Genomic DNA, 26,428 nt, shown 5'->3' with positions numbered 1-26,428 from the left:
AAAATAAAGATGATGCGTTCAAATAATCCCATGGAACTTTCCCCATCTTCAAAGTTTGTAAAGTCCATGCAAACTGCATAACTGAACGCAGTTGATTTTGAGCATGATACAAAACAGACACATCATCTTGTACAATATCAACAACAGATGAAACAATATTATCCAAAGGTATAAATGCGGTAAGAAAGTGTGTTAATGCTATTATCAACAACTGAATGTACCTCTTCTAGATTAGCCTGGTCTATTGCCCTTCAAGGTGAAGCAATTTGAGACAGCTACCAGATTTAATTGTAAGCTGAGTAAATAAATCTTTTCGATCTAGGACCAGCAGGCCCTTTTATGAATTCTGCCAAATCAATGTCACCTGATAACACAAATTTTGTTTTACTGATGATAGTGTTGAAAGTTGTAACCAATTTTAACATAACTTTCCCACTGAATAGGTGGTAATCGAATGGGAGTTAGAAAAACGTGGATCAGGCCTATCCTGTTTGTAGCCAGGGGCCATGTAATGGAAACGGAGTTGGCAAGCATTCGAACTGGTCTGCCAAACCAACTAACCTAGGGGTCTAACTATTAAAGGTATCATTTGTAAACCATGATTGCAAATCTTCAATGGAATAATCGGTATGACTGCTCCAGTTCTGATATGTAGCCAGAGCGGGAATGGTAGGGGCATTCATTTGCTTCAAATTAGTCAATCCAAAACAAGTAGTCTGATATACCGAATCATTTAAAAATAAAATTCGATTTGGGATGAGGCATGCGCGATGTAAAGCTTCAGTGCCCCTCACTTGCCAGGATCTAGAACCCCAAACAGATTTAAGATCTACTGTGGACATCCACAGATCATAGCCACCCACCGACAATTTATTAATAAAGGATTTGGAATACAATAGTTTAGTGTGGGTGAGCATCACTTTAGGATTGGATAAAGCATTTAATCTAAAATAGAAAGACTCCGGTTTTGACTTATCAAAATCTGTAAAAAATGTAAATTGTTTCAAAAGCTTCTTTGAGCTGCCTTCCAAAGGAGTCAGGCAATGTTCCCACTGTGTGTAATTAAAAACATTTCTAAATGTATTAGCTTTATGCATATAATCATGTCCATAATGCTGGTAGCAATGCAAATCAGCAAAACTGAAAACAAAGATTGTATGGCTTGTACGTCCCAATCATAAGACCGAATGTTATGTTTCACTACATCACCCATTGACACACGAAGTATATTTGGTAGATTAATTATCTCTGTGGGGCCATGGATTTGGAACTCCACTGCATCCCAAACTATTCCATCCACAACCGGCCAGGCGGAGATGTTGACAAAAGTCTGGTCTCTTTTCATGATGTGAGAAGAGAGCCAAAGTTCCATCAACCAGTTTTACAGCAGAGCGTTCAGATAGGTATAGTGACCATTGATCAGAAGGAAAAAATATGTCACAAATCCAATTGATATGAACAGAAAAATAGCGATGAGCACCAACCAGATGTATGTCCAATGCGGAACCAAATAAGTCTGTTTAAACTAGGTGACGAAAATAGAGAATTTGGTAGGGGATAATGATGATGTGGAGTTAGAGTCAAAAGAAAAACGTGACTGGTAAAGGTTATCCAGTTGCAAACTAGGCAATGACTCGGTAGTGGGATAAGCATATTCAGTTTCTTCATTATGACTGGAAGCCGGGGGGTTTAGACAGGGATTAGTAACAGAGTCCATCTCTATGGCCGTGTCACGCTGCGTGTTGTCAGAAACGCCCAACACCAGATTCCTGGATATTGCTGGACAAGAAGCCGCTGGTGTTATACTATTCAGGATCGGCCAGACGTTGTAGCTTGACATTGTCAACTGAGATGTAGCTGTTTTCTTTCCGACCAGGAAGTGGTGGTAAAATGACTGTACGAGTACCCTTCACACCAAGCACTGGGACAGGTGCACGATAAGAGTGACCAAACATTTTTTTTTCTCCATCTTCTCTCGGACCAGGTCACCGATTTTGGGTAGCCAGCTGACTACCAGAATCTGCAGTGCTGCATTAGTGGCAGAGGGTAAATGTTCCTCTGCAAGACTGTCTCGGGTCTCTTGTAGGTTCTGTAATATAGCAGAATGATTATCTACGTCAAAGGATGCGGTAGCCGCCACCATGTCAAGACCATCAAGGTCTGGCACAAACATTTTCATGCCAAAAAGCATTTGGTATGGGGTCCGCCCACCAGAGATCTTCTAGGGAGATTATTAAGTGCACGTTGTACGCTATACAAATGGGCGAACCAGTTCCTGCCAGTACCTATTACTCTAGCTGTCAAGGATTGCTTTAAGTCACGGTTCATTCGCTCCACAACTGAGTTGCCCTTAGGCCTGTATGGAGACGAAAATTTGACCTGCAACCCCAAAGACCTCATGGCATCCTTGTACACCTTAGAGGCAAATGCGGGGCCCTGGTCTGAATGAAAGGTGCCACATGAAAAAATTCCCACAAAGACACGCAAATCCCTGATGACAGTTCATGTGTCAGCACTGCGTTGTGACCATACCCAAAGAAAACGTGTGCCCGAATCAACTGCAACTAAGATGAATTTAAATGCAGTATCTAAAGAAAACGGACCACAGTGATCTAGATAAATACATCCAAAAGGTCTATTAGAAATGCACAGCTGCGTTTGTGGTGGGTGGGTTACCGTAGATGGTTTAATCTGCTGACAAATGTGACAAGAAAGCACATAATTACAGGTTTGTTTATATAAACCACGCCACCAGTAACGCTGCTGCAAGATAGAAACAGTCGCTGACACACCAGCGTGCGCCGAAGCCATGCCTTCATGTGTGCGGCTGTTATCAGAGAAGGTCTGCGGTCTGCGTTGGGAATCAACCTGTCACCAATGTCATGAATTCTCACATAAGGAACCTTATCGGGACTTAAATGATAAGAGTATTTCAAAGGGAAACCCTGTGAGTAATTGCCACCCTTCTCTGTAGCAGCTATTGCTGCCAAGATGTCATTCTCAATCTTATTCATGCATCTCGTAACTGCTGCAACCGAACACGTGGCTACTGCCGATTTAGCTGCTTCATCAGCCAAACTATTGCCTACCGTGTGTACTCCTACGCGCTGGTGGGCAAGAGTATGAATCACATGTGTGAGAGGCAGACGTTCCTTAAGATCTGCGACTCGAACCCAAAGCATTTTATGCTTAATTGCGCTGCCCCTAGAATCACGATAGTCATTCTGAGACCAAAAGAATAAGTTGTCATTGAAAGACTGAACGCAGTAGTAAGAATCACTTACAATTAAAGTAGTCACATTCGGATTTGAAAACTCTAGTGCAAGCACCAGAGCGCGCAGCTCGGCTAATTGGGCGGTACAGTCACCTAGTGCCTGTGTGTGTACAACACTGGGCTTGAACTCTCCATTCACTATGGCACCTACCACAATAGAGCATGCCGCAGAATAAGAATGCTTTGACCCGGTCACCGGTTGCGCCGAACTGTCGGTGTAAATGATACAATGGTACTCCTCCAACAGACGCATTGACAGAGGAGCAGGATGAACAAATTTATACTGTAAAAACTCCTGTGTTTGCAGTGAAGAGTCGAAGATAAAGGTGACATCCGTAGATGTCAATGAAGTAGCCCATTGTATCCAACGCAGATGCAAAGACTTTGAGTTTGGTACACTTGCTTTCATTACTGCTTCAAGAGCAGCATATGGTGTCACAACCAAAATGCGTTTCCCCTGTGCCAAAGCGTGTTCCTTTAGGATCGCCATCTGGACAGCTGCCAAGACTTTTTCAACAGTGGAAAAACGCAGTTCAGCCGAAGTGTATAAATGTGATTTGTAAGCAATAGGCACTGTGTCACCATCATTAAACGTCAAGTAAGTGAAACCCACCGTGCCTGGCACGATACGTATCACCAGGTTTGTGTGGTTATCACGTGTCAACAAGTATTTAGATTCAAGAAGATCAGCCTGTAAAGATTGCAGGATAGCTGAATGTTCCAGAAGCCAGGAAGCTTTGGAAAATTTAGGTTGTATCAAAGCATACAATAGCTTGATATGCTGGGCATATTCGGGAATGTAAGTTCGACCGAAATTCAAAAATTCCAGCAAAGACTGTAATTTTTTCAGGGTTGTAGGAGGGCGCAAATGTGCGCATTTCTCCAAGAAGTGAGGCACCAAGCCTCTACCTTTATTATTGAGCTCGTAGCCCAAGAACAACACTGTGTACTCTGCAATGTGTGATTTTGCAAAGTTAAATTTATAGCCGTAGTCCGCAAACAAAACTATGATGCAGTCCACGCGAGAAAGATGCGTCCATAATTTTGTCGTCCGTGAGATAAATATCATCAACGTATGAGTACGCATCAGGGTCTATACCGTCTAACAAAGAGATGACCCGGGCGGCGAAAACACCCGGGCTGTTTTAATAGTCCATGGCCAAACTCTGGGATTGTTTTTGTTTGTGGCCGGCGGTAAAAGCGGTCCATTGACTGCTTTCAGGGGACAGATGGTGCCTGAAAAAGCCGTTGGAAATATCAAGTGTAGTTTTATATTTTTTACGTACATGATGGTCTACTAGTCTAGAGCAGAACTATGGGTATTCTGCACCGCAAAGGTGCGACAATGAGAGTTCAAATGCCGGTAATCCAAAATTAAGCGGAATGACCCATTGGGTTTGGTTACGGTAAAAAGAGGGTTATAAATCGGTGACACACATGTCTCAATCACTCCTTGATACTCTAATTGATCGAGAATCTCAGAAACGGGAGCTTTCGCTTCCCGTCGGAGGGGATATTGGGGTTGTGGCTGTGGCATAGACCGTAATGATATCTCATGCGGGGGAGAATGTTTATCCCAGCCCACCTGAGTAAGGTATAGAGCCGGTGCAAGCATCAAAGCCCACTCTTCTGCAAAAGCCTTTGCTTGCTCCTTGGAGACATTATGTGAAAAACTTTGGAGTATAACCTCCTCACCCCTCGGAGCGGCCAGAACAAAAGGCGGGGGCTAATCTCCCTCTGCCAACAAAATGTCATAAGAAGAAGTCAGATTTTTTAATAACACTCTGTATGTCACCTTCAATCAGAAGAACAATACCATATAATTTGTCAGGGGGTGCCACTCGGGTGTCAGCTGTTTCAACTGTGATGAATGTTTCAGTTGCTGTCGCCTCCAGAACTTGCCGCACTATGGTAACCTCCGCTGCGCTGTCTAGAAGTGTTACTGCCCATGTTAGGCTCCGGAGCCAGATCCTCACCGTCTGTGGCATATCTCGCTGTTAAAGCTGCAACTTTCTATTTCTGAAACTGTGGGCGCTGATGAGGGAAATCATATTTCTTTCCTTTTCCGTCAGCCTGATGAGGCTGCTCAAGACCTTGCGGGCACCTTGACCTCTGCCGCGCTCCTGGCGTTCCCCTCCACTTGCCTGTGAGCCCGATGTTTCCTGTGAAGAATGAGGAGAATGCTGATCAGGAACCTGAAACCTGTCAGGAGACCTAATTCTCACGCAGTTGCGAAAATCATAAGTGCGCTTAGAAGTCTCAGGTTTCGGTGACGCTGCACGCAACCCTTGTTTCTGTTGTTGCTTCCCCTGCTTTTTATTCTTCCAATCCTTTTTAGGAAAGATAGGACGGTTGTCTTTATTAGACTGTGCTGTCTGTGTTTGTTGTTGTGCAGGTATTCTAGCAAAAGGCTTAAAACCCAAACTATTTTGTCCAATGGTCTTATAAGCATCCGCAATAATTTTTGGTAATTAACGAGGCTTATCGTCCTCTGGGACAAGGCGCAAAGCATTAGACACTTGAAAGTTAACTGCATCTCCCTTGACGTTGGCAAGGATTAGATCAGCAACTACGTTGAACACTCCAACCAACCTCATCCCAACTCCACAGCCGCCTCCGGTCCGTGCTTATCTTGAACACGCTTAATCACGGAGGGGAGCACAGTCATAGAAGGTGTGCCAAAACACTTTGCATACACCGCCGCAAACACTTTACCCCAATTTTCACTATTGGTTACTTCTGGTATTATGTCTTTCTGCAAACTAATTTTTAAAGTCCTGTGTTTTTCCACAGGAGTGATATTTGGAAATACCGCTTCCAGCTGGTCAAATTTCTCAGCAAGCTAGTAAGTTAAATCATCCTTATTCTGTGGACGCTTGCCCAAAACCGAGTTAACCATGACGGGACTAATAAATAGTCAGTCCGCACGGTCCAGCTGGTTGCGCAGCAACCCGAGGTGCTCCCACCTGTGGATTGCGTGAGACGTATTGCACTAGAGCCCTCTGCACCTCGATTAAGGAGGTGTGCAAGAGACGCAGGTCGTCTATTGGGACTGCTAGATAATGTGTATGTGGTGTGTACCCGGCCAAAACTGGCCAAGTGGCCTCTGAAATTGATAAAGGGCCTAAACGGACCGGAGTCACTGAATGGGGTAGGGCGCCATTAAACCAAAAACGGTGTTGCCATGCTGAAATCTGAACTTCAAGAGTTCTATACGGCCGATATACATGAGGTGTCGCAGTGTGAGTGTATACATGGAACAAGTTATCATCTCCCTTCACTACAGGAAAGGTTACCCAAGAATAAAACACCTCAAAGTGGAAAGCTGGATCAGCTCCAACTACAAAACTAAGTGCGATACCCGCGTCAGGCACTCCATATGCGTTCAAATGACAACTTCATGCGTGGCAGCACAATATAAGTTAGTGATTCAAAAGAAGAACAAAAAACATTTAAATGTATCAAGCTTGAAAAAACCTATAAAAACATCAATTTAGGTAGGTTATGCTGTCACAGCGGTTTCTGGAAAACAGAAGCGAGGCGATCGTGGACAAGTGCAAGTACTACTAAAGTGCCTCGTAAGTAATTACCAGACCAAACGTTAGGTGCACCATGTTGCAGGGATTCTGCACATACACAGAACTATGCGCATGAAACCAGGACCTCGGTGTGCAGTGGTGTGCCAAAAAACCCACCTCGGTGCCCAGAACCCCAATCCGACTAGCTATAGTGTCTTATTCGCTCTCCGTACTACAGCGAAGCTACCAATGATTAGACATCCTAGAACACGTCACTTCCACCCTATCAGGAATCGCGGGAACAAGAACACTTTTTCGTTCAAACACTCATACTTGTCCACAACGTGAGGAAACAGAGACACTGTATTGCTTAAAATGTTTATTTTAACCAACGTGCCCTATATTGCAGTACACAAGCCAATACTAGCAGCAAAATGCATAAGAACAATAAAATCAGCATTGTTACAATTCCATAAAGCACGTAAGGGGAAACCATGATATAATGACCGTGGTAACAGGACTACAGTGCCTTACCACCCTCCCAGTGCTAAGGGCTAGTTTATTATAATTATAGAAGACCTCTAGGCTCTGTCAGGGGGACCCCATACCTCAAAGGAAAGATGCAAGGATTTACATCTCTGGACAAACACAGCTCTTCTTCATTGGAATTATTTTCTCCAAGTGCCTCTTCACGCATACAATGCCATATTAAAAGCACCCGAGTTTCAGTAGTGCAGCTGTGTTCTATGTTATGTCTATGGGTGCGGGACTGACCAAAGTGAATCAACAGCATACATTGTTTTTTGACTTTGAACACGCTGTGCAGATGAGGAGCACAGTGTACAGCTAGATGTGTGAAAGTCAGACAGTTCTCATGTGAAAAAGCACAAGCAGAGTATTTACGAGAACAGAGCCATGTAGTAACACATGCAAAAGAGGCAAAATGGCAGCCAAGCATCTACTAACTTATGCTAACTTTAGCAATGCCTGCAGTTAACCCCATGTCCTCACTACAGCACCTTCTCCTCCCATGCAGTGAATGTTCTTGGTGGAATGGGAGGGCCACCGCCAGTCTTCTGAGCCAGCTCACAGTTCTTGTTCCACTTCTTTTTCACTACACACTTCAGGTCATGCTACCGCTTCATGATTTCATGTTTGTTGCGTGGGGTGGTCCCTACTGCATTGACCCTGTCAACTATCCTTGTCCACATGTGTGTTCTGGTGGCTAATGGTGTCTGTTGGACCAGGCTACCAAACATATGTGGCTCTACTCTTATTATCTCGTCTACCATGACTGACAATTCACTCTCTGTGAATCTGGGCATTTTCTGTGGTGCCATAGTGTGTGATGTGTAAAAGGGTTATGGGTGCAGGTGTGGAGTTGATGGTGGTTTTGATGTGTGTGGTGTGTGTGTGTTGTGATGGTGTGATGATTTGCCTCTCCTTTCAGCAGTGGTGTTTGTCCCTTCACTTCTGGAGTATTGGAAAGGATTGTGGTCAGGGAAGGGGCTGGTTTTATACTCAGCTATGTGGGTGTGTGAAAATTGAGTTTTGCTGTCAGGTGTGTTGTATGGGTTGTCCTGGGATTTATATCTTTGGAGTTGCCGTGGGGGTGTGTCATTGGGGTGTGTTAGGTGTTTTTGAGGGCAGGGCTGGTTTGCTGTGTGCACTTGGTGGCCCTGTTTTGAATTTTTTTCTTACACCGCCATATTTGTCACGTAGCGTCCGCAGCGGTGGCTATGCTACAGCCCTTCCGCTGGATCTCCCATTCATCACTATTTGCGACTGCGGCGGTCGGAAACAGCAGAACCTTCCGCTGTCACATTGGGGGAATACTAATTTCACTGGCAGTTACTCCGTGGGCCTGGCGGCAGTTTTGTGTGTTCCTGCCGCGAATCCAACCATCGTGGATGTTTTTTCACGAGCTCCGCCTGCTACAGGCAGTTTTTCGTTGCCTCTTTCTGCCGCAGTCAGTTTTTTTTTGGCAGTTGATCCTAATCGGATCGCCAGTTTTGCCGCGGTACCGGCAGGCGGTTGTTATCCGCTACCATGGCGGTCAGGGTGGTTTTCCGACCGCCATCCGACCGCCATCCTAATGGGCCCCTAAGTTCACAACTTTTGTGCTCTGTATCTGCAAATTGATATTTTAATCTTTTATTGTATTAATTTCTGCACCAACCTACACAACCTATGAATTTATCATGCAGAAATCTACTGTTTTATCTATTTATTATGTACTTTTACCTGCATTTGCAGTGTTATGGCCCTGGTGGCCGAAATATAGTTTTCTGACTGACTGACCCATCAAACGTCTCCTTGACTGCTCCTATTTCTTCTTTTGGGTTCTCATTTTTAACCTATGTGGAAAGCATGCAGCTTCTTATTCAACAAAGCAGCGGTAAATCATCTTCTTTTGTCTCTTAGGAGTTGCACCTTGGATGACACTTAATCTTATAAAACTCAGCTAAAATAAAAACAAGGTTCTTATTGTAGTTAAGCAACCTTTGGCCTAGTCTTCCATATTACACGTCCCATATTATTGGCGTTATTCCTATTCCTGCAGATGCAGTTAGAAACCTTGCACCATCATCCTTTCTTTCCCTGTGCCAATACAGTCTCTGTGAGCAATGATGCAAATATTCTTCTCTCTTTAATGCATCATTGGAAATATACTGTAGTCCAGGCAAGTACATACTCCCACCTGAAATTTGGCAGTGACTCTTTGTTTGGACTACTCAAATAATTCACTACGTGGTTGCAAGTCATTAAGAATTTTGCGTTGCAAGTTCTTAATCTTTGAATGTGTGCTTCAGTTAATTTCCACCCGGAAAAGAATTATCTTCATGTCCCTGTTCATTGCGACACACTCTGGAACTGTCTCCCTCTAGACCTTCAGCTGCTCCCCACTATTGTGGCTTATCCTAAAGCCTAACAGTATTTTTCACTCTTTTTTCTGGAGAATTAAACAATAGGAACTTGATGGCAGACCACTTCGAAGGACCAGGATACCATGGCAACTAGGTGTTAGTGCTAGGCATTCATTCTTCTATTTGGTTCTTCTTAAAGGCCTTTTCCTTGAGTGGTAAATTGGTGCCCGTTCTGGCCTAGAAAGATCTGCCTTTGGGGATACTGCTACACCTCTTTCCGTCCACAGTCTCAGGTGTTTTCCTGCTGCCTGGCAAGGAACCATAAATTGACACAGAACTCTTTAAAGAACTGAGTCCTTTGTTATGTTTTCTGCTTGCTCAAAACTTCCTTCTAACGTGAGAAGTAAATCAGCGTAACAGTGCCTGTGCATGGCTAGTGCAATCTGCCAGAAGAGATTCTGTTGCGCTCCTCTCCATATGCAGAACCAGCCATCTACAGGCCAAGAACCAGCACCCACCCTTTCAAAAATGCGGTTATCAGTCACAATAGGTAATGCTATTATTATTATTTACAGATGTGTAAAGGGCAAAAGCTACTCAATATATTGTCCGGGTGCCAAATAGCAAACTCTGATCCCTAAATGACAGAAGTACCAAACGGCAGAACCAAAGAGCCAGGTCTTAAGAAGTCTCTTAAGGGTCAGAATGTCCCTGGAGGCACAGAGCTGAACTTGGCGGGCATTCCAGTCACGGGCAGCCGGATAAGAGAAGACGCTACTGCCCCACTTTTGACGTCTGAAATGAGGAATTACTAACAGCAAGGAGTTGGACAACATAGAACACCAAGCTGGTTGATAATGTATGAATCTTTTTGACAAATACCGAGGGCCTTTGTGGTAAAAAGCTCTGTGGGCCAGGACCAAACCTTTGAACCTCCCACGTTCTTTTAAAGGCAACCAGTGCAGTTTCTTTAGGCTTGGTTGAATGTAGGCTCTCCTGGGAAGGTATAATAGAAGCAGGACAGCAGAATTCTGTACCAGCTGTAATCTCTCCAAGAGCATAATTCAGCCTTGAAGTGAACAAGGCCTGGATCACTGTTTCCTTCTGCATGAGGGTAAGGAGGTAGAGAAACTTTTAAACATTTTTAGCAGGCCAAAGCAGGTGCCTAATACCCCAGCCACTTGGGGGGCAAAGGAAGTAGTATTATTGAATTTTCCCCCACGATTGCACACTACGGTGGTAGGAAGAAGTAGCAGGGGGACCCCAAAGAGCAAAATATTTCTGTCTTCCTTTTATTACATTGGAGTAGGCCTGGAAGTTATGTAGTGCTTTAGGTGAATTTCTGTCAAGGGTGAGGAGCAGTGGGTATCATCTGCATTAGATACTGTTTGTACTTCAAAAGATTCTAGTAGGAGTGTCAAAGGAGTCATATACTTGTTAAACAATGTGGGACTTAGTGCAGACTCCTGAGGGACCCCATACCCAATGGTTTATGATCTGAGGCAAATGGAGCCGTCCAGACTGACTGGGGCCTGTCTGTTAAAAGGAAACTGAGCCATGACAAAGCAGAACTGCAGGCACCTATGACTTCGAGGCACTGCAGGAGTGTTGAGTGCAAGACCTGGTCAAAAGCTTCGGATAAATCACGGAGGATCAGTGCCACCTAATCTACCAGAAGTCTAATTGCATCTGAGACCTCTAAAAGCGTGGTCTCGGTGCTGAAATCCAGGTGGATGACCGACTGGGTAGGATGACGAAGCGCATTCTGCTCTAAAATTGTGACAAAGCTGCTTGTTAATGAACTTCTCTAAAATCTTTGTAAAGGATGGCAGCAGAGAGATGGTACGGAAATTGGCAAGATTGGTCTTTTCTGCCAAGGGTTTCTCTAAAAGAGGAATTGACCTTACCTGCTTCCAACCACTGCGCACTGTGGCCAAATGAAAGAACTGATTTAGAAGCTAGTTTAGAATAGGGTTGATAGCCGTACAATTGGCGGCAAGAATGTGAGGAGGACAGAGGTCATCTGGAGACTGTGATATGCAGGCACGCAAAACCAGAGCGGCTATATAAGTTGCAGTGTGAGAGTCACTGCTATCCTTAGCCACCTAATGCCATTCTCAAAAATCTGTCAAACGCTGTTCAGGAAGAGTTGATTGGTGATGATAGGGCGAAACATGTGGGATGGTCAGGAAGCAACTAGCTTGCAATCAACACGTTCAGTCTGCAATATGTGCAAGATTTAAATGGAAATTTCAACCTTTTCTGTAACTCTAGTCTACCATGGTTGTGTGTACAGTTTGAAGGGAATACAGCACTTGTGCTGATGGTGCCTCTTAGCTTCCGCTCACTCCTGAAAGTTAACCCTAAAATCTCTGCATAGTATAACAAATTAGTTCCTCTGCCCCCATAACACACCGCACAGGCATCCTGTTATTCAAAACAGTTCCCCAGATCTGCACAGACGAGAGGAGGGCCCTTCAGCTTTTCTTAACCTCAGCATGATAGTTGATCCCTTTACGTCTAAAATACTTGATATGAAGTATAACCCTTCAAAGCTCAAAACAGCCAATCTTAAAATGAACATTAAAATATATTAATTCCTCATTCCTACTGATCATTTCATGCTTCTCGTGGTTGCAGGAAAGGTGAATTGTATAGGAAGTTATTTTTTATTGTATTCTTCACAGTTTGTACTTTACAATTTTTCAGCATGTCAATGACTTTTATGTCAAGTAGAATGGGCAATCAGGTACATCACCAAATGTGGTTTTCCTATTTAAATTCTTATGTCGATATAAATGATGAACACCTTTTTCCACACACAAATATAACTTTCTTTTCTGATTGGGAAACAATGTATTAGTCATTGAAAAGAGCAAAGCAAAATATATCTAATTCCAAGAAATTACTGATGTGCTATGTCTTCCTTTTGAGACTTTTAGCTTGTGAGTGTTTGTTTTGGAAATATAATGAGTGCTTTCTTTAAGTTGGTCAACACTATCCTTCTAAGGTGAGCTCTAATAAGAGTGAAACTCCTGGACCAGAAGCTGCTCTTCCTTGTTCCTGGTTGGTTTGAATGGCATTTTACTAAACAAAGCAGTAATATTGTGTCTGTAATGATAAAATGATTTAGGGCCAGATTTACGACTCACCAATTTGCGACTCGCAAATTGCATTGCATTTGCGACTCGCAAATTGCATTGCATTTGCGACTCACAATTTGTGATTTGAAAATTGGGATGTACAACAGTGTCTCAGACACTGTTGCGATTCCTAATGGGGTTGCAAATTTCATGCCTCATTAATATTAATGAGGCAGGCGCAATTTGCGACCGCATTAGGAATGGCTATCACTCACAGGGATGTGGCCTGCTGGGGTCAGCAGACCACCGTGTCTGTGACTGCTTTTTAATATACATTTTTTTAAATGCATCCATTTTCCTTAAAGGAAAACCGGATGCATTTAAAAAAAGAAAAATGAAATATTTCAGTTACATTTTTTAAGGGCAGGCAGTGGTCCCTGATACCACAGCCTGTCCTTAAAAAATATTTTTTTGACCCATTCACAAAAGGGAAGGGGTCCCTAGGGGACCCCTTCCCATTTGCGAATGGTTTACCACCTACTTGAAGTAGGTGGTAAATTGAAAGTGTTTCGCAATTGCGGTTGCAAAACATTCATACATACAAATGCGAGTCGCTATTTGGAAGGGATGTCCTTTGGACACCCTTACTAATAGTGAGTCGCAAACCTCATTTTGTGAATCAGTAAAATTTACCAATTCACAAAATGAACTTTGTACATGGCCATGCCCTAAATTGCAGTTGTAAATAGGCAGATTACCCGCTTGCGACTGCAATTTAGGGTCAGACATCTGGCCCTTAGTCACTAATAGGAAACAAAGTTGCTGAGTTAGTGTGCCCCTGCAGTATGGGGTACAACGGATATCCCAGCAGCCCACTAGGCATCTCAGCTGTTTCTGTCCCCCTGTAAAAGAAGGCCAGAATCTCTGCATTGAAAGAAACTTGCAGTTTATAACCGCCAGCCAGTTTCTCAATGCAGCACTGTTCTCAGTGCTTGCATGACTTCCTGTCTGCAAGGTACACAATGCATTTTTTTGTTGTTTGACAATAAGGTGCTCGGACTCTGGCTGTGCTTTCTGCTCCATTTGATCAGCGGCTCCAAGGTCAAGAGAAAACATATCGATGGAGCAGGAAAAAACATTTATTTTCTTACAATTGCAATATTTGTCACTGAACCAGATTAAAACTTGGCAGTCATTGAGGATTGAGGTGCCTCCTGGGGACATTGGAAGGCTATTAGTACATCACCTTAAAAATAACAACATTTGAGGACTTTGGAAGGCTATCAGTACATCACCTTAAAAATAACAACATTTGAGGACTTTGGAAGGCTATTAGTACATCACCTTAAAAATAACAACATTTGAGGACTTTGGAAGGCTATCAGTACATCACCTTAAAAATAACAACATTTGAGGACTTTGGAAGGCTATCAGTACATCACCTTAAAAATAACAACATTTGAGGACTTTGGAAGGCTATCAGTACATCACCTTAAAAATAACAACATTTGAGGACTTTGGAAGGCTATCAGAACATCGCCTTAATAAAAATTTTTAAAAACGCTTTTCGTATTCAATTTGCTGACATGAAACTGCCCACAGCCACAGTAAGGTGGTTTATCTTTCTTGTAAGGATAAGTGTGAAATCTTCGGGTCTCTGGGTCTTCAATATTATTCCTTTATTTTTTATGGCAGCTTCACAAATTTTATTGTGGGCTAATGTCCTAATGATACTTGTGAGCCTCATCAGTTAATGAAAATAGTTCTGTTTAAAATCTGTTTAAAAATGTATTTTTGAACAGCTGAATGCTGTCTTACTATAGTGTATTTGAGAGGGGTTCCGGGAATAAATCTAGAAGAGTGATAGCCTGTCTACACCAACAATATATAAGGGGCTACCTTTTATTAATTGGCATTCGTGGTTGGTATCTGCCTTGAATGCAAAAAAATGCCCTGATCTATTTGGGCGTTCAAAAATGGTGAAACATCTTTTCATGTACAACAATTTTCTGTATTTTTACCGCCTTAGTGCGATGGAAGACACATTTGCATCCTTTGGGCTGACTTGCTGGTGCGAAGTACGTGAATATCTTTTACTTCCACCAAGCGGAGAAAACCCTTCTGATGCTTGCATCATGAGGATTTTCTTTTTTGCAAAATGGTCCCAAGCTGCAGTGGAGATGCTTCCCTCTCAGCCTAAAATGTATTTTTCCAAGGTGTGTGAGATCAGCGTCACACAGAAAGAAGACAGCGCATTAGGAGTCTGCTTGTTTCACTTTGATCAATGCTTGGGGGCATATCTAAGACCCACGATCACATATCAAGTTGTGAGAGGTACCTTTGGAAATTAGACAATATCCCTTTTCCAACTGTACCTCTTTCTCATGCATCCCTGCTTTGCAATTGCCACAGGAGAGTGGTCCATAAGCAGAAATTCACCCACAGATGTTTTTTTGGAGGGGCAGGCAGCCCCCTAGCCATGGTAAATGCCCCCCTCAAATGTTCAAATACAGTCCTGCTGTCCCACAGGAATGTTGTGTATCACAGGTTGATCCCAGGCTATCCCTGCTTATTCTATAACTTTCCCTCCAAGACTTAGTGGCCAATTACAGTGTCAGGCGGAAAGCCTCCTCCAGACAGTCTGAATCTCCTCAACCGTGTTGGAACACTTCCGACCGGCTCGGTCAGCTTACAATGCGGCCGACCTATTACGATGTTCGCAGTCGGATTGTACCGCACAGTCTTGCCGAATCAGTTCCGACTGGTTCCCGGAGAAATCGTGTTGGTTGGATCCGCATCGTACAGCTCTACGGACAGCGTTTCTGACCAATCGATTACGGTGTCGGTTTCCAACAGCCTTTCCGAGTCGGCCTGTCCGACACGAAAAAGCTTTCAGACACTGACTTTGGTGGCCCCTGGCAGGCCCCCCTTCTTCCAGAGGCCTCCGGTTGGGGGCTGAATGGATAACCAAGGGGGCCCCTGTAAAACCCTGCACTGTGTGCACGCACAGTGGGGTGTCTGCGACCGGGTGCAGGGTTTTCCTCACACACCCCATTTCCCCATAGGAGCCTCTATTGTTGTGCAGAAATCGGGCTCCCATAGAAGTCAATGGGACTCCAACCGAACAGTGTTCGGTCGCATCGTAATCAGTCGGGCGAAACTGCTGGCCGCAAGTCAGTCAGTTCCCTTTACGAGGCGGAGTCGGGCAGAAAGTTTCTGCACGACATTGTAATCGGCCCCTTAATTTGTAAAAGAACATTTGTTAGCGTCCAAACCTGCACTTTTCTCCAATTTTGCTTCTAAATGTAAGCCATTGTGCAAGAAAGAGCACTTTTTGCAACATGCTATTTTTAAATCAAGATTGTATGGGAAAACAAAATTAAGAGTTGAACAAAGACTACTCCTAAACTCATTATCTTGGGCACATTTAAAAAATGCATAGGTTTCATTTTGCACTCATTGGATAATACCATATGAATTGACGCATGGTTGTTAGACAATGAAAATTCATCATAAGCTTCAGGTCAGTTGTTGGCTCTGGGCATCACATGTTTTAGACACCCTCCAAACATCATATATCCATGTAACCATAATCATATGTTGGACCAAATGGTATATAACTTTCGTACATTGGCCACTGGAGAAACAAAATTGCAGATGAAACAGTTGCCACTTATTTCTACTTTTTCCAACTTATTCTTATTATTTGTTTTAGCTCAATAATTAGTTTCTTTGTCAAAATCATGAGTTGTTTACAATCATCCCTTGCTGAATTTGCAATTGATTCTCCTTTTCAGAAATGTATAGCTTTCTGGTACACCCTAGGGACCCTCCCACCATTTCTCCCACAAAATGCATGTAGGATAAGCTTCCACTTACAAAATGGCAAAAACTGTAGTAAAATTATTTTTTACAGTTCTGCCTGTTCCTGAAAGTGAAATGTTGATGACATTGTTAGAAAAAAATCCTACATGTTAAATCTGAGATCCTTGGTTTGATATTCACAGGAACTTTTTGCCTTCACACCTTTGCACTACTCCTACTAAACAGAGCTGAAGTGCGTGTACTCTCTCCTTCAAACATGGAAAATTGGATGACACCTAACTGGCACATTTATTTTACTTGCAATCCCTAGTATATGGTGCTAACTGTATCCAGGACCAGAAAATTAAATTCTACTCGTGGACAGCAGCACTCATTGTACCACCCACTAAAGTAGCTCTATAAAACTTGTCTCATTCCTGCCAGTGCAGCTTGTGTGTGCAAATTAAACCTAATTGTTCTTGATTTTATATATCTGTTTGTTTTTGGATTGATCATTAAAGTTCATGTTAAGAGTTTTATGTTTGTTATAAATCAATCAATAGGGTTATGTTTCATATATGTTATGTGTTTGAAGTGAAGTAAGTCCCCTACTGTTGCATAGACTGGAGTGGGAATAGTAATTGTTATATGTCCGAAATTCAACACTTTCTCTAGTGTTTCACAGATTGGAGCGGGAATAGTAAATTTTACCTCTCCGAAAAACAAAGCTTTGCCTACTATTGCACAGACTGGAGTGGTAATAGTAAATGTAACCGTTCCGAAGCCCAACACTTTCTCAACGGCTGCACTGAGTGGAGAGGAAATAGTAAATGTATCCTATCTGAAGTCCACCACTTTCCCTACTATTGAACAAACTGGAGTGGGAATAGTAAATGTTACCGCTCCAGAGTTTAACACTTTCCTTACTGTTGCACCGACTGGAGTGGTAATAGTAAATGTAACTCCTACAAAGTTCTAAGCTTTCCCTACTGTTGCACAGACAGGAGTGGGGTGGGAATAGTAGACTTTAAACCTTCGGAGTTTAACGCGTTCCTTACTGTTGCACTACTGGGGTGGGAATAGTAAATTTAATTTACCTCTACAAAGTCCAATGCTTTCCCTACTGTTGCACAGACTGAAGTGGGAATAGTACATTTTGCACCCCTGATGTCCAATGCTTTCTCTACTGTTGCTCACACTGGAGTGGAAATAGTAAATGTTATTGTTAAGGAGTCTAATGCCTTCCCTACTGTTGTAACATCTATTCTTCACAGACTTTAATAGTTTTTTAATATTGTTTAAATATATGTAATATTATTCTCAGTTTCTATTATTTGCATATATGTATGTTTTCATATAATTTGTTACCAATATTTTTTGTAAATGTCTTTTTTATATTAATTTGGTATTTTATTTAATATTTTGTATTTGATTTATTTTTTATATGCTTTATGTACATACACATATATATACATATATTTATATATTTATATATATTTACATTTTATTTATATATGTGTATATGTTTTTATAGTAGTAAATTGATCAAATAAAAAATACTTCAAATAATGTAAAATATATATTTTATAATAGTTTTATATTATATATATGTATGTGTAACTATACAGAGACATATATATTTATGTGTATATAAATATATATTTATAAATAATAATAAAGGTCAATGACATTTATCTAATTTACATTATATTAAAATATTTAAGATTTACTATTTTAAACTATAAAAACTATTTTTTTGTGAATTGTTTATCAATATTAGTGTGACACAATTTTGTTTTGATATTTTTGCACTTATCTTTATAAGTGTAGGGAAAATATATTTTTCTAATAGATATTTGTTTTCCTCCATATTTCTGTATCATGATATTGTGATTGGAATTATGTCAGTGATCTGTTTAGTGCTATTGGACACTATGTTTTGCTAAAAATATTAAACTTGAATATTTCCTGTTCTACTTATTGCATTTTTGCAATTCTGGTGCCTTTATTTTTCTAAATTGGCATGGTGTTTTTCTTGTGTTGTGTTTTTAAATGTATTATTGTTTTTATCCTGCATAAATACCTTACACATTCCCTCGAAGTTAAGCTTGACTGCTTTTGTGGCAAGCTACCAGAGGGTTACCTGCAGGTTATTGTATTGGCATTTGTGGTTCACCCTGACAAGGTTTGTGGTTTTTGCCCCCCTAAACCAACAATACGATTTCTTACCATACACGTTCAAGTACATCACCTTTGCACCAAACTTTGCAACATTTTGGCTATTTTTTGGTTCTTTTTAGGGGAATCATCCAATTTGACATGCACACCTTTTGTGGTAAACAGTTATGAAGATTTAAGTGCAAACTGCTCAAAACATGTTTCAGATGGGAGATGGTGTCTTCAGCTTTTAAGCAGGTAAACATGTCTTGATTAAGACAGGTCCGGAATTTGTAAAAAAAATTAGGGCACATATGTATGGAATTCAGAAATTTAAAATGTCTGTTACTTTTCAGTTTCATAGATTTTAATTGACTCATTATTTTTGCCCATATAAAGACAATTTTTGATGTGTCCAAACAAGAATTGTTAAAAAAAAAATCCTCAGATGATTACTCTGTTCTGCTCCTTGTATGTTTATTAAGCCACTTTGATATCGGCAGAACTCTCTTTGGTATCTGGGCATCACTGCCAGCAGAGACTGTGAACAAATTATCAGAGACAATTATGGACAACAGGCTGGCTGCGCAGGTTGAGTAATGGATCCCGCTACCTCTTTTCATGGTTTGCCGCATTACACTCGTTAAAATGGTAGTGCTCCTTAGATTTTAGTATCTCTACCAACATTCCAATCCAACATGGAATACAGATGTTTGCCAAACTGTGTTTACTGCTTACACAACTGTGTTGGGCGAGCCAAGTCTCATGACTATTTGGGCAAGGATGACCTAGTACTTTAATTAAGGGGGATTCTTAGTTCAGGACATCGAATGATACTTTTTATGTCTCGCATGGGCAGTGTGCATGCGCTGTCTCTCCAAGACATCAAGTAATCTGTTAAAGGGGTGAAACTCCACCTTTTGCCGGGGAATTTCTCCTGCCGCTTGCCATTTGTAAACACTGGTATTGCTTTTCTTTATAGGGCTTATAATTGGCTGTAGTTCCGATTCGTCACTTCCGGTTATTCCGGAAGCAGCACCGCATAACTACAGTTTCCGTACGCTCTTCTGGTTAATGTGTGTCCAAGGGGAACTTTCTTAACCATCCACAGACCGAGAAGCCTGCACCCAGGCTTCCATATTCACCGCCTGGTGTGCGGAAGTCCATTCCACTGCGGTAGTTATGGAAGCTGCTTCAAACAAGGATGGCAGCTCAGAGGGAACACACCATCACCGTATCCACTGTAATCCTGAAGGAGTACTCCGGTGGAGTGACAGTACTTGCAGGATGAGCAGGAAACTACACCACCATGCCCAACAGCGCTGTACAGTTCGCTCTTCCTGCTACGGACATAGTGCAGGGTTTCCATTAACTTGTTGAAGGCAAATTTGTTTGTTTGTCTATTTTATTTATTCGTTGGATAAGATTGATGCAGAAGTATTAGCGCTATATCTGGTTATAGGAAGAGATTAGGTTGAGATCTTTTCTTTTTTATTCCAATTACTTGACATGTCACCCAACTGAAGAACTGAAACATGATTGTTTATCTTTGTGCAAATAGAAATCAGAGAGTCGGGGGGGTGTGAGTGATAGCATGCAATCAGTTTGTGTCACGGGCCATATATGCCTTTACTGAGCCGAATGTGCGTGTGAAGGCACTGCTATAAGAGGCTGGGCTGCTGTGCGTCCAGAGATCCCTTATACATGCCGATTGTTGTGAATAAACCGTAATCAGCTATATAACTATATACACACACCAACTGGCAGACGTGTCGTGATGTCGAAGCTACTGCGCTGCTATTGATGTACATGTTCTCTTAGGGGTCGATTCCGATTTTGGCTGGAAAAGGTTTTTCCTGACACGGACCCGTCATATTTTCTGACTGAACCGTACACATGCCTTCCAAATGGCTGAATACGATGCGATGCTTGAAATTTACAACTGAGTCGGCCGGAAAAAAAAATTCCGGCCGAGTCGGCAGGAAAGGAGCCTGACGCGATAGACTTGTACGCCCAAGATTCGAGATAGCCAAGCGCCAACCCGACGCAACAGACACGTACGTGAAAGACTCCATGTAGGCAAGCATTAACACGACACGACAGACTCGGACGTGAACGATGCCACATAGTCCAGCAAAACCCAATAGACACGTAGGCGAATGATTCGACACAGCCAAACACATAAACGACGCGACAGACACGTACGTGAACGACTCCATTATCACGACGCGACAGACTCGTACGCGAACGACTCCATGTAGACAAGCATTAACACCTTTTGGGCACTGTAGTGATGGGGGGTTTAGACCTCATTACCACATTGGTCCTGAGGTGCTGGATTTTTGAACCCCACTAACACCTTTTGGGCACTGTAGTGATGGGGGGTTTAGACCCCATTACCACATTGGTCCTGAGATGCAGGATTTTTGAACCCCACTAACACCTTTTGGGCACTGTTGTGATGGGGGGTTTAGACCCCATTACCACATTGGTTCAGAGATGCTTGATTTTCGAACCACATTATCACCTTTTGGGCACACATGTGTTGGGAGTCACAATGTATGTTCACTGTCAGGATATGTGTTATGAGCATTTTACACACACAAACATTAAATTTTGCAAAGATGATAGGGGGGTTTGTTTACTCATCCTATGTGTGTGAATCCTGGTGGTGTTAGGCTTCCAGCCCCCTATGAGTGGGGATGGTAATAGTGAGGGGCATCCAGCCTCCTATGGGTGGGGGTACTGATGGTGATGGGCATACAACCCCCTATGGTTAGGATATGCTAGTAGTGATAGGCATCCACCCCCTACGGGTTGGACTATGCTGGGAGTGATAGGCATCCACCCCCCTATGGAGTGGACAATGCTGGGATAGGCATCGGCCCCCCTATGGGGTGGACTATGCTAATAGGCATCCACCCCCCATGGGGTGGACTATGCTGGGAGTGATAGGCATCCACCCCCTATGGGGTGGACTATGCTGGGAGTGATAGGCATCCATCCCCCTATGGGGTGGACTATGCTGGGATAGGCATCCACCCCATTATGGGGTGGACTATGCTGGAGTGATAGGCATCCACCCCCCTATGGGGTGGACTATGCTGGAGTGATAGGCATCCACCCCCCTATGGGGTGGACTATGCTGGGAGTGATAGGCATCCATCCCCCTATGGGGTGGACTATGCTGGAAGATATAGATATCCACCCCCCTACGGGTTGGACTATGCTGGGAGTGATAGGCATCCACCCCCTATGGTGGGGTTTCCTTTTGTGTCATTATGGTGTGTGGTAGGTGTCTGCCTTACCTTCTGCATCGTGTGCGTCGGTAACGGTAGGCATACAGTATAGGGAAGACATGCGCGATTGGATAAATGGCTGCCCCGTCTCGTCCCCGTTGAACGTGTTCTGGCGCGAATCGGAGCTTCAATACGCCTCGTCCGAATGCTGTGAGGTGCTGGAAGCGGCGCACTGTACGACGCGTAGTAAAGACGCATCATACTTGCGTGTCCGGAAACTGGTTGGGAAAAGCCTCCGTACAACTCTATTTCCTTGTTTCCTGAGCCTGTTCGGTCGTTAAATAGAGCACAAATCGGAGCAGACGATTCGGTCGGAAATTTGCCTTTAATACGCATCGTACTTGCTCGTTTGTAGAAAAAAGCTCCAGATATGAGTCAAACGTAAGGTAAGCCTACGAATAGCATTGAGAAGGCATTTTTAGCGACATCAGGATAGGGCCCTAAGTGTTAGGAATGTTATTTCTACATAGCAGTGCAATTCACTAGTACACTTATAAATGCACGTGCCTGTATATGTTTGCGCATGTGTTTGTGCTTGTAAATCTCTGTATGCGTAAGATGTCTGGATGTGATTATTCGTGTGGTGTGCGGCTCAAGGTATGTGTGTGTTAACTTATGCACCAGTGCTTGTGTGGGCGTACATGTGCGCTTTGTGTTTGCGGTATCTTTTTTTACGACTAATTGTGGTGTGTGCATGTTCAGTGGCCATGTTTCTGTGTTGTTTGTATGTGAGATGTATAGGTTGCTTTTGGTGTGAGTGATTGGATATATTTTGTACATGTGTCGTGTGTCTCAGGTGTTTGGCATGCATGTGCATGTGTTCCGTGTGTCATTTTTCTGCGGTGTGTGGTGCTTCTGTGTGTGCTCATATATACGAAGATTTGGGGCTGTCTGGGTGATTGTTGCCTGTGTTTCATGCACAGAGTGTGAGTTCTATACATTACCTGGGTGTGTGTGCATGTGGCACGGTTGTGTGTGTGTGCGCACACTGTGACGTGACGTATGCGTGTGTTATAAGGGGAGTGTGGTTACATGTGCTTGTGTTCAAGGAGAGTCTGTGGTGGTGTGTGTGTGCTTGATTGTGCGCGGTGGCACAGTGTACACACCAACACAGTAGCTGTTCCACACTCGCTTCCTGTTACTACTTAGAGCATCAGTGGTGATTTTCCTGGCGGTTCGCTTGGGCAGGTTTTCCGGGGGAATAGGGAACATTGGGGTCAATGGTGACTTGCATGCGGTGCGTCCTCTTATTCTTCCGTGTTGTCACTCTCCTGATGAGAATGAACTGTGACGAGCCTGCCTTTCCTGCTGCTTTCACGCGCCTCTCACCGGGAGGACAGACCAGGGATATTTCAGGGCATCAAGGGCGTACTTACAAAGGATCTCAAACTGCACACCTGGGTACACAATGTGGCTCCATGCACTTATTTAAACGGCTGCATGGACATACTTAGTAAAACAAGCATTTACAATGCAATAGGTCTCGCATTTGCGAGAGTTTATGCTATTGGCATTGTAAATGACAATGCCTTTTATTTATTTGTTTAAAAAACCAACACATTAATAAAATACATTGCAATCTACAATGCCAATAGCTCAAACTATAGTAAATGCGAGACCTATTGCATCGCAAATGCTTGTTTTGCAACTCAGTCACGCTTTGCTCTATACTAGAATGACGCACAGTGCAGAGCCCCACAGGTGTAAATTGAGAGATACCAGGTCAAAACAGGGTCACTTGCTACCATTCTCACCACCAAGTAGCCTAGGCTTTGCAGGCTTATAGAAGCAGTTAGATGTACACACTGGGCAATGTGGCATATCTCCAAGAGGTCTGGAAGGTGCCTAATATATTCTTCAGAACTGCCCATTGCTAACAATCCGATATCGCCCCCATCTCAGCACAGCCTGGTGAAGCTTACCCAATCCCGTCTAGGTCTGCTGAAAATGGGCCAGCTTTTTGAGGCCCGGTGGTTACTCACTCTGGGATAGTTCTCCAGGCTGGGTGAGACCAATGCTTTGGATGTGTTCACTTCCTGTGGAGTCCGGGAGGCTGCCAAGGCTGTCTGGGAGACCTGTCCCTCTGAGCCTCACACTTTTAAATGACTGATAGAAATGTTTTAACCCCCACTGCGAAACGATGGATCTCGAAGCTGTATAAACCATGTGAAGAGTGTCCGCTCCCTTCCGACTATGACCTTCAGCCTAGCTGGGAGGTCGCCTTGAATATTACAATTTCAGCCAGCGTATGGAGGTACTCTTGTGAGCAAACAAAGGGTCTCATTTATGAGAAGTGTCACATTGCTGCGTGAAAGTAGCGATGGAACACTTCTCAGTTGCGTCCTCCTTGTGACATGATGGATGCGTCATATTTACTGGATGACGCATCATGTCACAAGGAATGACAAATACATCAGTATTACTGACGTATCTGTTGGTGCAAAAAGTGGCACATTGCTGGGTTGTGTCTGAAAACTGACGCAACTCTAGCAATGTGTCCTTTCACATCGGACAAGCCCCATGTGAAAGGGCCTGCGTCACCCTTACGCCTGCCATGAGGCAGGCCTACGGTTTTGACGCATTGGAGTCCTAGAAGTGTTATGTTATGCTATGTTATAAAGAATTTCTACAGCGCACGTACACCGGATGGTTTCATGGCGCTAGCTCTAGAGTGTGTCGGACCAAGGGCGAAGTTACTCATGAGCCTGCCCAATCAACCACGTCTTGAGCATTTTCCTGAAGCTCAGAAGGTTGTTACAAGACTGGATCTCCAGTGGAAAGGAGTTCTACAATTTGGGGGCCAATGAGGCAAACCTGCGTCCTCCCTGGCGGTTTAACTTGAAGGCAGGGGTGTTTAACAGCTGAAGGTGGGCTGAGCGCAGGTTGCGGGAGGGGGTATACCTAGATAACAGGCAGTTGATGAATTTAGGGCTCCGGCAGTATAGAGACTTAAAAATTAAGCAACCCGTTTTGAATGCCGCTCGTTGGGATCAGTCTCACAGCTTGGTTCTGGACCAACTGGAGACGTTTAATTAAGTGGAGTGGCATGCCGAGGTAAATTGGGTTGGCAAAGTCTAGGTGTGAAAGTACCAAGGCAATCACGACCTGTATTAGCGCTGCGTGGGTGAGCAGATGACTGATCTTCCTGATTTTGCGCAGCTCGAAGAAGCAGATCGAGACCACTGCCCCGACTTGGGATTTTAGTGAGAGATCGTCATTTATGGTGACCCCTAGGCTTTTAACAAAGGGGGTCGGTGCGGGTGGGGATCCAAGTTCCGTAGGCCAATATTGTGGGCCCAGAAGATCTGACTGTTCCCGGTCAGAACTAGTTCGGTCTTGCCTTTATTAAGTTTTAAATGATTTAGGTCCATCCATTGCTGAATATGGAGCATGGTGACCTGGAATTCCTGAATTGAGTTAGGGGAATTATCGATGGTAAAGATTAGCTGAAGGTCATTAGCATAATTAAAAGTAGTTACCCTCCTGTCCTTCAGGGACTGGATCAGAGGCAAGAGGTATAGATTGAACAGGTAGGGGGATAGTGACAATCCCTGTGGGACCCTACACGTGGTCACGATTTTAGGGGCGGTGAATGGGGCAAGTCGCACTGCTTGGGTATGGCCCTCGAGAAATGAACCAATCCAATCGAGGGCTGAGCCATGGATGTCGGCCTGTCTGACACGGTCCATCAGGATTTTATGGTTGACCGTGTCAAATGCGGCCGACAGATCCAGGAGCACCAGGGTCTGAGGGATGCCCTTGTCAGCATTTGCATGTAAGGCGTCCAGTACTGCGAGAATCACTGTCTCCGTGGAGTTGGCAGGGCGGAAGCCCGCTTGGTGGGGATCTAAGTATAGAATATAGAAGTGGCGCAGTGAAATCTTATAGAATTCAGTGTGCCGCTCCTACAACCATTTCTTTCAGGGGAACGACCACACTCCAGACATAATACCTGACGCAGGTATAATGTAGCAGAGGGGTTTACGAAGTGATGCATCTGATATAGATGCATCACTTCGTAAATATGGCGCAACGTGGTGCATATTTTACGCCACCTCTGCGTCACAAAAAGTGATGCAACAGCCATGCAAAAGTGACTCAGGGGCTCATAAATAAGCCCCAAAGTGTGTGTCAATGAGCAAGAGGCATAAGCTTATTCTTTTTCACTTCAACAGGCTGTATTGCACCCCTAAATTGCTGCATAGCTTAGATCCCTCACTTCTCAGTGTGCATAAGGTGTTTGACTGACCTGGCAGACTTTAGTCACCAGGCCTTGAACTACCCACCTGTTCGAGGCCACTAGGTTGACGTGGTAAAGACGATTAATGATATTTATTGCCTCTAGTAGTGTGGCTGCACACCCTTGGTGGTGTGGGTGGGGTTTGTTGCTGGTGTGCCACAGGCTTTTAGATGGGCAACAGCCCTT

This window comes from Triturus cristatus, chromosome 8, assembly GCF_964204655.1.
Source record: "Triturus cristatus chromosome 8, aTriCri1.1, whole genome shotgun sequence".
NCBI lineage: Eukaryota > Metazoa > Chordata > Amphibia > Caudata > Salamandridae > Triturus > Triturus cristatus.
The sequence above is the reverse complement of the archived record's forward strand: the minus strand, read 5'-3'. Positions refer to the sequence as shown.